General features: G+C 42.4%; 1 pseudogene; it reads left to right on the top strand.

Moving 5' to 3' along the window:
* The first annotated feature begins 8,534 nt into the window (after positions 1-8,534).
* LOC102492249 (charged multivesicular body protein 5 pseudogene) lies at positions 8,535-9,304 on the top strand (annotated as a pseudogene).
* The last annotated feature ends 4,863 nt before the right edge of the window (positions 9,305-14,167 follow it).

Raw genomic sequence — 14,167 nt, 5'->3', positions numbered from 1 at the left:
GCCAGGCGCGTGTGCGTGCATGCCCAAGATCACGAGAGGAGACTGGAGGAGAAGGGATTGCGGCATGGCCATCCCCCCCTGGGGGGTGATTTCTTGCTTTCTGTCTCTCTGTCTCTCTCTGTCTGGCTGGCAAGCGCCTATCAAAAAAACCTCTCAAAAAAAAAAAAAAAAGAATAAATAAATATATTTTTTAAAGGCCATTTAGGAGCCAGCAGGTGGCATGTGGTTAAAGCACTGAACTCCCCCCATGGTCAACCACTGTTCAAGTCCAGGACCTGGCAGTCTGAAAAACACTGGGCGCATGTGCATGTGCACCCAAAATCCTGAGAGAAGAAATGGAGAAGGTATTACAGTGTGCCCATCCCCACGGAGGGTTATTACTCACTTTCCCTCTCAGTCTCTCTGTCTCTCTAGCCAGCATATGCACCCGATGGCCCTCTCTCACTCCTAAGAAAAAAAAGATAAGGGAAAAAAAAAAAAAAAAGAAAGAAAAGTCATTTGACACTCTCCTTTTTCCTCTTCCTTCAGACATTTGCTCTCTTCCTTCTCCCCTCTTCCCTGCCCTTTGGCTCTCCTCCTACACTCTGGATCTCCAGTAATAGTCTAAGGATCATTTGTGGGAATGTACCTTTGGCTTTACGAATCCCCTCGAATTGGTCCTACTGTCCCTGGTGCTCAGTGGATCATGGGAGCACACAAACCAGGCATCCAAGGAGGTGGCGGGGCTGCCGTCCTGCTCACAGCCGGGGTCGCAGGCTCTTAAGCCTGGAGCTGGTCTCGGCTCCCAGGAGTGCTGGGTCTGCCTGGAAGCCTGGCTCTGATTGCTGGTTCTATGGGACCCAAGGGGGATCTTTGTCCCCCCACACCCAGGCAATTAGCACACAGCACCAGGGTGGCCAGAACTCAGGAAAAAGGCTGTCCCTGAAGAATGACTTGGTCTTTCATCCACCCCACTCCCTAAACACAGGCTCTCAGCTGAATTAGTATAAGAAAAACTGCATTGTCTAAATAATTACTAATGACATGATTTTACTACTTTTTAAGGTGCTTGCATGTTATTTTAGTTCTTACCACGGGGTATGTGGAAGGGTGGCAAGTGGCCTTATCCCCACTTGGCAGAGGAGTAAGCCAATCATTAAGCCATTATGGGGCTTGCTCAGCATTAAACAAATGCAAGCCCAGTGGTAGAGTTTCTCACTAGGCATAAACAGGCCATCCTAGCAGAGAATATTAGTTTTTTTAAAATAGACTCATCATCTTTGAGATGTTGTCTCTGAGTTTTTGTTTGTTCATTTGTTTGGTTGGTTTCTTACGTTCATGTATTTAGTTCTTTCATGGGTAAGAGAGGCAGCCACAGTGGGGTCTCATGCCGTGACCCTCCCCGGGTCCCCCAGCCAGCATCACCTGCACCACTGGCAGGCTCAACTGCTCTTCCCTGTCCTCCTGCATTGCAGTGTTGCACAACTGCCGTGACTGCCCAGCATGGCCCGGCAGAGAAGGGCAGTTCCACTAGCTCTGGTTCTCACGTAAAGCTCAGATCAGGCACACGGGCCTTCTGTGCTCACACCATGCTGTGTGAAAAGCCACCACTAAATAAACACAGAAGAGGTGACTTGCAATCGATTAAGTCTTCAAATGTCACTGAAGGTGAATTATCCCCAAATCGCTCTTTTAGAAAGCACATTCATTCAAGAAATGGTCACTAACGGCGTATAGTGTGCCCAGTGCTCCTGGGGTGCAGGGGTGACAGAGTCAGCTTCCACCCCCAGCCCCCGCCCTAGACTTGCTGTTTCTGCACTGGTCTGTCATCATGAGCACTGATCACGAGCTGCTGCTGTATGGCAGATGCCAGCCCGGCCGGCCACCAGCACAGTCAGGGCTGCCACAGCCGGCAGGTATCCGTCCTGTTAACAAGAGAGGAACAAAGGCTGAGAGGTGGTAACTTGTCCAAGGGTACGTGGCTTGTGCACAGCACAGTCACTAACGCAGGTGTATTTACCCCAACGCCCACACTCAGGAGGAGAACCTGTCTGTCAGCAGGGGGTGCAGCATTGGCATCCCTGGTCTCGGCAAGATTTCTCTTATTTAAATGCTATTCTGTTCTATTTGCCTTTTCCACTTTATTCTCAACCCGTTCTCATTCCACTGCACTCTACCCTAAGCATCCACTCTATCGAATGTGTCCAGCCGATTAGGGTTGGGATATACATGTAGCCTTGTAAATTATATGTTGTTTTATGTATGTGAATGTTTCTAATTTACCCCATAGTATTGTGCAGTAGCTCTTACTGTATTTTTTACCATTTAATGCTCTTTTCATAACCTATCACTATGTTTATAAAGGCATATGTTGGAACCAGCAGGTGGCGTGGTGGTTAAGGTGCTGGACACTCCCACATGGCCGACCACGGTTCACGTCCTGGACCTGGTGGCTTGCTTTCTCACTTTCCTCTCTCTCTCTCTCTCTCTCTCTCTCTCTGGTCAAATTAAAATGAATGAATGAATAAATAAATAAATAAATCTTAAAAAAAAAGACATGTTGTAAACTGTGCATTTAGTGTTTCTAATGCTATGGGTCTTTTTTTTTTTTGAGAGAGAGATTTTTGGTATGGGCACGTGTGCTTGCTGGAGAGATAGAGACAGAGAGACAAAAAGTAAGAAATCACCCCCTGGGAGAATGACCACACTGCGATCCCTTCTCTGTTCTCTTTTTGGGATCTTGGGCATACATGCACAGGCACCCAGCGTGAATTTCAACCCACCGGGTCCAAGACTTGAACCATGATTGGCCATATGAGAGTCCAGTGCCTTAACTACTACACCATCAGCTGACTCCTACATCTAGTGTATTTTATTTGTTCATTCTATTAGGAAAAGACATATAGCTTGCCTTTAATTTCTAGCTACCACAAAGAATGTGGTAACAAACATTCTTGTGTACACACATGTGCATTCGTTTGCATATTCATTTCTGGGCTACAGCTGCAGTTTCCAACATAGAGGGCTGCCATAGGTATGTTCCTGAGTGATAAAAGCATGTGCAGAGCAATGTGCATCACTCGAGTATCATTTTTGAGAAAAAAAAAAATCTGTGTAAATATATAAATTTGTTGGGACCAGCAGTTAGCGTAATGGTTATGTCACTGGACTCCCATGTAGTCAACCATGGTTCGAGTCCCGGACCCGGTGGCTTAAACTCATGCTAGGCGCGTGTGCGTGCGTGCCCAAGATCCCAAGAGGAGAATGGAGGAGAAGGGATTGCAGCGTGGCCATCCCCTCTGGGGGGTGATTTCTCGCTTTCTATCTCTCTGTCTCTATGTCTGTCTGGTGAGTGCACACGCCCTATGGCAAAAACCTCTCCAAAAAAAAAATATATATATATATAAAAATTTGTTGAATGCAGAGAGGAATGTCTGCAAGGAAACAAAACAAACAAACAACTAATAGTGGTGGAAGCGCGGTCTGGGCAGAGGAGAGAGGCCTTTCAATTTTTTTTTTTTTTAAATAGAATTATTTTATTTAACTTTATTTATTTATTTATTTTTACATTTTGGACCAGAAAGGGACAGTTGGCCATATGGGAATCCAGCATCCTCAAACACCATGCTACCTGCCGGTCCAGGCCTTTCACTTTTAAAAAACTTTATCTGCGTATCTTGTTTGACTATCAGACAGTAAATTTCCACTGTCTTTATAAATTTAATAGTTAAAAGATTAATGAATATTTTGGGATCAGCAGTTATTGTAATGGCTATGTCGCTGGACTCCCATGTAGTTGACTGCGGTTCAAGTCCTAGACCCAGTGGCTTAAACTCATGCCGGGCGCGTGTGCATGCGTGCCCAAGATCCTGAGAGGAGAACGGCAGAGAAGGGATTGCAGTGTGGCCATCCCCCCTGGGGGGGGCTTTCCACCTTTCTGTCTCTCTGTCTTTCTGGCAAGTGCCGATAAAAAAAAAAAAAAAAAAAAAAAAAAAAAAAAAAAAAATCAATATTTTAATTAAAATCTTCTAAGTACAAAGATTTTCAGTTAAATGTTTAAAATAATTCAAAGCGAGACCTCTCTGAGAGACCACCTCAATCATTCAGAGATCCCATTGTCACCAGCTGAGGTTGCTGGAGTCCCGTGTGGCCTGCTCCAGCGGACTGGCTGGTTAATGGCAGCCTGGACCAGCAAGCAGAGTCTAGCTGGACATACTTGCACTCTCCTCTGAGCTCCTCTAGCCTCGGGACTTCTCACATGCCTTGCAAGCTCGGTTACCTTCTTCCTATTCAGTTATTCATTCATCAACCACTTAATTAGCATCTCCTATGTTCTAGGCACTGTCCTTAAACACGTGGCATACAGTTCTGACCTTCAGAGAGTTTTCAGTCTGGTTGGAAAGAGATCATTTTGCCTTTTCTTTTTTTTTTTTTTTTTTAAGACAAAGAATATAAACTAGGAGGTGGTGATATTAGGAAGGAAAAAACAGGCAAAGGAGTGGAGAATGGTAGGGTAAAGCGTCTGTGACAAGATGACAGCAGAGCGGAGACCGAAGGCAGTAAGTGGGGAAAATACGTTCTGATCAATCCAAAGGCCCTGAAATGAGTGTGCTTGGCAGCTTCCAGGAACAGCGATGAGGCCTGTGCAGCTGAGCGAACAAGGAAGGGACGGGAGTCAGAAGATCAGCTTGGGCAGGTAGCAGGAGTCACGTAATGTATGACCCTCCAAGCTATGGCAAGGATCTTGTATCCTTATTCTAAAGAAAATAAGTACTTATTAGAACGTCCGAGCAAACCGTGACATGATAAAGAGAGCATTCGGGAGGCCACTGCAAGAATCTGAGTGAGAGGGGATGGTGGCTGTCTAGAGTGGTGACTGTAAATAAGCTGTGACTGGATTCTGGACCTCAGAAAGAGCTAACAGAGAGAATGAGGAATCGAAGCAGACTCAGGGTTGTTGGTCCTTCCGACTAGAAGAATGGAAGTACAGCCCTGAGTGCCACTGTTTGGGGACTGGGAATCGAGCGTCAAGTTTGGGCACATGAAGTGTGAGATGTTGCAATAGTGTGGGCCTCGTGTATGCTGCACTGGTACTCGGGGGGTCAGGTCTGTCTTGGGTCTCAATGGGCTGACCTTGAGTCAAGTCTTATTTCCTGACTTAGAATGCACATCCTTCTAAGCCAGTACAGTGCCCTGATGAGAGGAAGCTACTATACTTGGAAAGCAGACATTTAAAAAATTTTAGGTGAGCAAGAATTCTGTTCCTAAGTTTATTACATGTTGTCATCATTGGCCTTTGAGAGACTTATTTGAATAAATATTATACTACCTTATTTTATTTACTTTACTTTATTTCCAAACCCTACTCTCATTCCCTTCCACTCCCTCCTAGATACTTCCTCTACCTAATGTGTTTGTTATGTGTTTGGATGTGTTATGTGGCTATATATATGTATGTATGTATGAATATTACTGTGAAACATAAAGTAGTTTTTTGTATATATAAATATTTCAAATTTATATTGATGCTATGGTGCCATACTTCTATTCTGGTTCTTACCCTTTAGCTTCTTTTTTCCTACTCCTCTTTCATTTTCAGAGATAGAGCCATCTTGTTAGGTGTATATTTAGTTTAATGTTTATGAATATGCATCCATCATATTTCATTTGTCCATTCCATGAGGCAAAAGCATATGATTTGTCTTTAATTTCCCATCTCAACAACAATGGTGGAATAAACTTGTACAAACATCACATACATGGACCTAGATGAGTCTATTACAGATACCTGTCTCCTCGACTGGCAATTCTGGGTAGCAGGGACATACATATAAACATGACTGTCCCAAAGGGCTTGTTGCACTTCGTAACTCCCATCAACTACAAACGAAGATTCCTGATTTCCCCATGTCTTAGCCCACATCTAATATAATCAAATGTACTGATTATATCAATCCAATGAATGTAAACTGTTACCTCAATTTAATCTACATTTGTCCAATTACTGGTGAAGTTGAACATATATATATTTTTTTTTGGAGAGGCTTTTGCTATAGGGCACTTGCACTTGCCAGAAAGCCAGAGAGAGATAGACAGAAAGTGAGAAATCACCCCCCCCCCGGAGGGATGGTCACACCACAGTCCCTTCTCCTCCATTCTTCTCTCGGGATCCCGGGCACACATGCACATGTGCCTGGCCTGAGTTTAAGCCACCAGGTCCGGGACTCGAACCTCTGGACTACATGGGAGTCCAGAGACATAACCACTATGCCAATTGCTGGTCCCATGAAGTTGAACATTTTTAAATAAACATGTTAGCTATTTTTATTTTTCCTTCTGTAAATTGCCTACTTAGATTCTCTGCTCACTTCTCATTTTCCTATTTTCCTTGTTCATTGCAGTAGGTTTTTTTTGAGAGGTTTTCGCTATAGGGCGTGTGCGCTCGCCAGAGAGAGACATAGAGACAGAAAGCGAGAAATCACCCCCCAGGGGGGATGGTCATGCCGCAATCCCTTCTCCTCCATTCTCCTCTCGGGATCTTGGGCACGCACGCACACGTGCTCGGCGTGAGTTCTAAGCCACCAGGTCCAGGATGCAAACTGCGGTCGACTACGTGGGAGTCCAGCAACATAGCCATTACGCTAACTGCTGGTTCTCGAGTTCTTAGGTTCTAGATCAACTTTACTAACTACAGACATTGCAAATACTTCCCTCTAATTTAGCCTATGATGACCTTTGAACAGAAATCTTCAATTTAGATATAATCTATTTAACACATTTTGTGCCTTTAAGTTGGGTTATGCTTTTGGAGTTTTGACTAAGAAGCTTTTGTTTTTGTTAGAGGGCAAGTGAGCTCACCAGAGAGGCAGAGAGGGAGAGGAAAAAGCACCCTTCATGGGGAATGGTCACACCATGATCCCTTTTTTTCCATCTCTCCCTCCTTTCAGGATTTTAGGCATGCATGCACATGGGCCCAGTGTGTTTTTCAAGCCCTTGGGGCCAGGACTTAACTGCATAGCCACGTGGGATCTGGCTGCCTTAACCACCAGGCCATGGAGCCCGCCCTAAATTCTTGCCAGTCCCAAAGATACAAAGATTCTTTTGTTCTTTAGTATGTGTGTATGTACACACACACAGGAGAGAGTGCATAAATGCTTATGAGAGAGAGAGAACCACGCTCCACAAGACTCAGTCACACCATGATCCTCTATCCAGTCCTCCAGCCCATCAGGATCCTGGGATGTGCACATGCCTGGCATGTTTGTAAACCCACTGGGCCAAGCACTCAAACCACAGTCAGCATATGGCTTCCAGTTCTGAATCCAGTATTCTACTGACTGCCACAGAGGCTGAGACATATATCCCATTTTTTCTTTTTTTTTGGAGAGGTTTTTGCTATAGGGCACATGCATTTGCCAGAGAGACAGAGAGAGACAAAAAGTGGAAATCACCCCTCAAGGGGGATGGCCACGCCTCAATCCCTTCTCCGTTCTACTTTCAGGATCTTAGGCATGCACACACATGTGCCCGGTGTGAGTTTAAGCCACCAGGTCCGGGACTCAAACCGTGACCAACTACATGGGAATCCACTGACACAGCTGTTAAACCAACCACTGGTCCATATATCTCATTTTCTTCAGATAGGTTTATTTTTTAAGAATTATTTAATTTTACTTATTCATTCATTTATTTTAATTTGACCAGAGAGAGAGAGGGAAAATGAGAAAGCAAACCACCAGGTCCAGGACTCGAACCATGGTTGGCCATATGGGAGTGTCCAGCACCTTAGCCACCATGCCACCTGCTCTTCAGATAGTTTTATCTTTTACATTCAAGTATTCAGTTCTTCTGGAGTTCACCATTGTATTGGGTCGCTGGAAAAGTCATGATGTATTTTTCTATGCAAAAATACATCATGACTTTCCGATGACCCAATATGTAGTGTGAGATAGAGATGCAACTTAATTATTTTGTAGGCCAATAGGGGGCTTATTTTTCCTTCCAAAAAACAAGTTCAGACAGATGTGGTCAGGATCCAAGGTAGCAGCAGCTCAACAATCATCAACCCAGATTTCTTCCACCTTTCTGCTTCTTAACAAATGGCTTCCTGTGATCTAAGACTAGCCTAAGACAATGGCAGGTGCTCTAGCATCATGTCTATGTTCTGGCAATGAAGGCAGAAGAGATGTCTGTTTCTTTTAGGGAGCTAACCTAGAAGTTATATCAAATAGCTTTCTCTTATATATTACTGATGAGGATTTACACATAATTGCATAGGAGGCTGGAAAGTGTTTTTATCTAGTTATAGTAATTTTATTATTACCTATATTATATCATATTGTATTACAAAACCGAAAATATATTTAAGTGTTGTATTACTAAGAAAGAAATAGAGAGTAGATATTGGGTAGCCAAATGTTGGCCTTTGCCACCAGAAAGTTATTTTTTTTAAAATTTGCCTTTTTTTTTTTTTGCCAGACGGTAGGTGTGTGTGAATGAGAGAGAGAAAGAGAAAGAGAGAAACTTCGGAAGTCGAGGCGAGAGTGACCCTACTTCCATTTCTGGTTTTGGTCCAGTGTTTGGATCTCTTCGTGCCGTACAAGATGAACCGACTCTTCGAGAAAGCGAAACCCAAGTCTCGACCGCCCAGCCTGACAGACTGCATTGGCACGGTGGACAGCAGGGCAGAATCTATTGACAAGAAGATTTCTTGGTTGGATGCTGAGCTAGTGAAGTATAAAGATTAGATCAAGAAGATGAGAGAGGGTCCTGCAAAGAACATGGTCAAGCAGAAAACCTTGCGGGTATTAAAGCAAAAGCGGATGTATGAGCAGCAGCGGGACAATCTCACCCAACAGTCATTTAACATGGAACAAGCCAATTATGCCATTCAGTCATTGAAGGACACCAAGGCCACGGTTGATGCTATGAAACTGGGAGTAAAGGAAATGAAAAAGTCATACAAACAAGTGAAAACTGACCAGATTGAGGATTTGCATGACCAGCTAGAGGATATGATGGAAGAAGCAAATGAAATCCAAGAAGCACTGAGTTGCAGTTATGGCACCCCAGAATTAGATGGAGATGACCTAGAAGCAGAGCTGGATGCACTGGGTGATGAACTTCTGGCTGATGAAGATAGTTCTTACTTAGACAAAACAGCATCTGCACCTGCAATTCCAGAAGGTATTCCCACTGACACAAAAAACAAGGATGGAGTCCTGGTGGATGAGTTTGGATTGCCACAGATCCCTGCTTCATAGATTCACATCATTCAAGTACATCCTAAAAAACAAATATTCTGGGACTAGGAAATAATTATCTTTACTATTACAGATTTCAGTTTCTCCCCTTTCCTTGAGGGAAAAGTTAATTAGCTTTTTTATTTTTTTCCATTAACAGACTCATTGCTTGGTAACCAGCAGTTAGCGTAATGACTATGTCGCTGGACTCCCACGTAGTCAACCGCGGTTTGCGACCCGGACCCGGTGGCTTCAAACTCACGCCGGGCGTGTGTGCGTGCGTGCCCAAGATCCCGAGAGGAGAATGGAGGAGAAGGAATTGCGGTGTGATCATCCCCCCTGGGGGGTGATTTCTCGCTTTCTGTCTCTATGTCTCTCTCTGTCTGTCTGGCAAACGCACGCACCCTATAGCAAAAACCTCTCCAAAAAAAAAAAAAAAAAGAGACTCATTGCTTGGGGGAGGCTTTCTTTGTACTAAATTGGATTCCTTTTCTCTTATGAAAGACTAACGTACTTAAACATATCTTTGGCTTTGTATGAATTGTTTTTATTCATTAACTAATTTTAAATAGAACCAAGGAAGTGGAATCTTTAAATTCTGTGACAGTGTACTCTACAGTCTCTATGTGACCCAACAAATTGATAAGATGAAGATAAGATTACTGAGACTGTTTGCATTATGATTCTAAACTATTTTCTATTGTGGTATTATAGCTTGTTTAAAGTGGTAGTCTTTTTTGATGGGTTTTGCTGTGTCTTGTGAGCAGATCATTACTGTGTCCATTGTTGGAATGGAATTATCACTACTGTTTCATGAGTGGATATTAATTCTATGGTTCTCTCAGTATTACAGCCTGACTTGTAATCAATACTATTGCTTGATATTTAATGTATAGGACATTTATTTATACTCAATAAATATTTTCCAAAAAGAAAAAAAAAAAAAAAAAAAAAAGGAAAGAGAGAAACTTCCAATAGGGTGTAGTCATTCAACAATCCTTCCTCCATTAGGATTTTGGGCATGTCCGGGATGTTTTTCAAGTCACTGAGATGGGACTTAAACCACCATCAGCAATGTGGGATCTGACTCCCTAAACCACTGAGCTATGGGGCTGGCTCTATTAATAGTTTTTGGAAACAGTCTTCTATATTGTTTGGCTAAATACAGAAAGAATGTATTCCTTTATAATTAAAAAAACATCCAATAAGGAAAAATGTTTAATTTTTTTAATTGCCAGAGGGCATGTGTGCTCACCTGAGACAAAGAGAGAGTGAGAGGGACAAAGAACCCCCCCAATGGGACATGGTCATGCCACAATCCCTTCTCCTCCATTTTTCCATCCTTTCAGGTTCCTGGGCACACATGTGCATGTGCCTGATGTGTTTTGCAAGCTGCCAGGTCTGGGACTCAACCTGTGCAATGAGCCATGTGGAACCCACCTTCCTTAACCACTAGACCCTAGGGTCATTCCTGTACATTTTCTCTCAAAATGTGTGTGTTCAAATCTTTTGACCATTTTTAAATTGTTTTTTTGTTTTGTTTTGTTTTGTTTTTTAGAGAGGTTTTTGCTATAGGGTGTGTGCACTCACCAGACAGACAGAGAGAGACATAGAGACAGAAAGTGAGAAATCACCCCCCAGGGGGGATGGTCATGCTGCAATCCCTTCTCCTCCATTCTCCTCTTGGGATCTTGGGCAAGCACGCACACGTGCCCGGTGTGAGTTTTAAGCCACCAGGTCCGGGACGCGAACCATGGTTGACTACATGGGAGTCCAGCGACATAGCCATTACGCTAACTGCGGGTTCCTGATTGTTTGTCTTTTTTGATGATAACTTAGAAAAGTTCCTTTATATTCTGGATACTAGGCCCTTATCAAATATATGATTTGCAAATAGTTTCCCTCATTCTGTGGGTTGTCTATTCACTTTAGTAAAAGTGACTTTTGAAAAACAATTTTTTTATGAGGTACAATTTATATATTTTTTCATTCATTGCTTTTACCTTTGGTGCCATATCTAGCAATCCATTGCCAAATCCAAGGTCATCTATATTTACCCCTATGGTTTTTCTAAGAGTTTCATGGTTTTAGTTCTTTTTTAGGTTGTTGACTCATTTTGAGTTAATTTGTGTATATGCTATGAGGTAAGGGTATAATATGACTCGTTTACATGTCCATATCCAGTTTTCCGAACGCTACTTATTGATAGAATATTCTTTCCCCACTGCATGATCTTGGCACCCTTGGTGAAAATCAACTGACCATGGCTGTATTCCTATTCAATCCACATATGAGTCGATCTTTGTGCCAGTACCGCATTGTGTGTGTGTGAGAGAGAGAGAGAGAGAGATTGAGAGAGCAAGAGAGACAAGTTTTTTCAGACAAGGTCTTGCCATGTCATGATCCTCCTGCTTCAGCTTCCTGAGCAGCTAGGACCACAGTAACACATGATCACACCAGCTCTTTCAGAGTCTCACTGGCTATGAACCTGTGACCCTACTGCCTCAGCCTCTCAGGCAGCTGGAACTACAGATATGTGCTATTGCACCGAATTCTTTAGAATGGGTCTGGGGAATGAACCCAGGCCTCCAATTTGGCCTCAGCCTGTCAAGCAGCAGTGCCAACCAGCCTGTGCTACCTCAGCTGAGCCTCCTTCACAGTTTTGATATTGTACCTTTGTAGTAAGTTTTTAAATTGGGAAAAGTGATATTTTGTATAGTTTTCAGCTTTGTTCCTTTTCAAGATTGTTGTAGCTATTTGGGGTCCTTTCCAATTCCATATGAATTTTAGGATCAACTCTTCTGTTTCTACAAAAGAGGATTTGGAGATTTTGATAGGGAATACACTGAATCTGTAAATCATTCTGGGAAGTACTGCTATCTTAACAATATTAAATCTTCTAGCCCATAAACATGGAATGTCATTCTACTTATTTTGGGCCTTTAATTTCTATCAGCAATTTTTTTTTTAGAGATTTTTTTTTTTTTATATCGAGCACATGCATTTGCCAGAGACAGACAGGAGAATGTTAGTGCATTTGAGAAGAATGTATATCTCGTTGTTAGGCAAAGTGTTCTGTTTATATCTGTTAGACGTAGTTGGTTTATAGTGTTGTTCAAGAACTCCATGTGCCTGCTGTTTTTCTAGTTGTTCTATTAATGAAAATGAGATATTGAAGTCTCCAAGTAATACTGCAGAACTGCGTACTTATCCCTTTAATTCTGTCAATTTTTACCTCATGTACTTTCAAACTGTGTCATTAGGTGTATGTGATTTTAATTGCTGTATCTTTTGTATCTTTTTTTTTTTTTCTTTTTTTTTTTTATAGGGTGCGTGCGCTCACCAGAAAGACAGAGAGAGACAGAGAAACAGAAAGCGAGAAATCAACCCCCGGGGGTATGGCCACGCTGCAATCCCATCTTCTCCATTCTCATCTCAGGATCTTGGGCATACACGTATACATACCTGGCATGAATTTAAGCCACAGGGTCCAGGACTTGAACCACAGTCGACAACATGGGAGTCAAGCAACGTAACCATTACACTATCTGCTGGTCTCTAATTGATGTATCTTACAAAATGTTTTTCCTTCCCTATGGGAGAGAGAAATAGGCATTCTGGGTAGAGTCTTGCCATGTCATGATCTCTCCCAGCCTGAGGGCAAAGAGACAGGGTACCCCAAGGGGAAGGCCTGTGGACTGAGAAAAGACAGACAAATAAAAGGAGGTCAGGCAGACCTGGCATCTCTGCTGGAAAATGCTGCAGCTCCAAACCATTCTGTGCTCATTCTTTTATAGGGAAGGCAAAGCCACGTGCTTCAGCTGTGGAGTCCCTTGTGGTTCTAAACAAGCCTCTCCTAGCCTTCTCTGGCTAACACTTAGGTTTCTTCTATGTGTAAAGCCCAGCAGTAGATTATGTCTCTGTTTAAAGCTTTTGCATGCACTACAGTGACAGTGTGAAGACTGTATCTACTCTAAGGCTTTCCCTGCAATGATCTACCCCAACTTCCTTGTCAACCAGGACCAGGACCAGGAGGACTAAAGTTCTTTGTTTCTCATAACATTTTTTATTTCAGGTCTATGTTGTTGTTAGTATGGCTATCCCAGCTCTCTTGTTACCATTTACTCTCTCTCTCAATTTGGATGGGATATCTCTTTCCATTCTTTCATGCTCAATCTATTTGTGTCTTTGGGTCTCAATTGAATCTCTTGTAGACAACACATAGTTAGACAATAAAATTTGCCTTTTAATGGGAGAGTTTAATTCCTTTACACTTATATACTCACTGATAAGGGAGCACTTCTGTTATTTTATTGGGTTGTCAGAAAAGTCATGATGTATTTTTTGCATAGAAAAACAAAAAGTACATCATGACTCCTCCAAGAATCCATTATTTGTTCCATTATTTGTTTTCTATGTGTCTTACAGTGGTTTTGTTACTAAATTCCTCCATTGCTGTCTTTTTTTTGCTAAACTGATTTTTTCCTACTGGGCTGTTTTGATTCCCTTCTCATTTCTTTTACTGTATATTTTCAGTTAGTCAGGTACCATGGGAATTACAGTTAACATATTAATTTATAACAGTCTTGTTTAAATTAATACCAGCTTTTTTGAATAGTGTCTTAGTTTATGCCAAAGTGTCATATAACTATGTGGCACATAAACAGCAGAAATTTATTTCTCACAGTTTGGGAAGCTGGAAGTCACAGAAAAAGATGATGGTATGATCAGGTTCTGGTGAGGGGCCTTCTCGGTGCAGACTGATGACCTGAATCACCATATGGTAGAAAGAGTTCCCTGACTTCTTCTTATGAGGGCACCATTCCAATTCGTGAGACCTATATTGTTACCATCATAAGTTACAACTTTTTTTTAAAGGTCTCACATATTTATTACTGAACCAACCTACCAATGCAGAACTTAGAAACAAAGTGAAGCATCATTAT

The sequence above is a fragment of the Tupaia chinensis genome, unplaced genomic scaffold (genome assembly GCF_000334495.1).
Source record: "Tupaia chinensis unplaced genomic scaffold, TupChi_1.0 Scaffold141247_1, whole genome shotgun sequence".
Taxonomy (NCBI): Eukaryota; Metazoa; Chordata; class Mammalia; order Scandentia; family Tupaiidae; genus Tupaia; species Tupaia belangeri.
The sequence above is the reverse complement of the archived record's forward strand: the minus strand, read 5'-3'. Positions and strand labels throughout refer to the sequence as shown.